Source organism: Austrofundulus limnaeus, unplaced genomic scaffold, assembly GCF_001266775.1.
Source record: "Austrofundulus limnaeus strain Quisiro unplaced genomic scaffold, Austrofundulus_limnaeus-1.0 Scaffold181, whole genome shotgun sequence".
Classification (NCBI taxonomy): domain Eukaryota; kingdom Metazoa; phylum Chordata; class Actinopteri; order Cyprinodontiformes; family Rivulidae; genus Austrofundulus; species Austrofundulus limnaeus.
Genome location: NW_013952583.1, coordinates 483,360 through 484,402, shown reverse-complemented (window position 1 = coordinate 484,402; position 1,043 = coordinate 483,360).

The window sequence follows — 1,043 nt, the reverse complement described above, 5'->3', positions numbered from 1 at the left end:
GTGTGTGTGTGTGTGTGTGTGTGTGTTATATTACATATAATTACATATTTAAAAAACAGTAAAATGTAAATTATGTGCAAACATATATTATTAGTTGGAATTAAGTTGGAAAAATAAATTTGAAAGTCAATTAAATTATAAAGCATGAGGTAAAACTCTCCTTTTTAAATGTAATTGGTGCATTTTTAATTGAATTTATTTATTGGTCCATTTATATATTTCTGCTTTTTTTCTAGTTATATCAGTGTCAGTCCTCCATACTGCAGAACTTGTAATTCAATGTCTGAATCAGGTGTGTTAGAGCAGGGAAAATCATAAAACCTGCAGGACTGCGGCCCTCGAGGACCAGGATTGCCCACCCCTGCTTTAGCCTATAAACGTCAGAAATTGTGACAAGTTTACAAGAGCAAAAGGGATTGTTTCACAGGTAAAAATTACACATATTTAACAAAATTAATGATTTTAACAGTAAAACCTTCTTATAAATTCAAAATGTTTCAATGTTCATGTTTAACTTTTTTTTTTTATAAATGATCATCTGTTGTCAGATATGTTCTTTACTAATATTAAAGTGGTAATAGTTAGACTATTTCACAAATGATGATGTTTTTGCTAATAACATAGACTAATGTAATAATTGGGCATCATAAACAGAAAATAATACAGCCCCTATCAAGTTGTCAGACAGGCCAGTTTATTCAGATATAATTTCTACACCCAGTTTTTACATGTTTTTCACATTTCTAGGCAGAAGAAAGGAAAAAAACATGTTTCAGCTGAGGATCAGCGTCGGACACATCCTTCATCAATAYGCAGCTGAAGAATAAATCTTTGAGACCTGAAATAATTTGTACTGATGTTAAATTTATTTAAACCTTGGTAAAGTTAACCTGACATAAAACGATCAAACAACATAAACACAACATATTGTATTTTATAGTTTTGTCAATCTATTATTTTATTGAAGAAAAAATGTTTATGTTAAACATGGATGTTTATAAATGCATATCACACACACACACACACACACACACACACACACA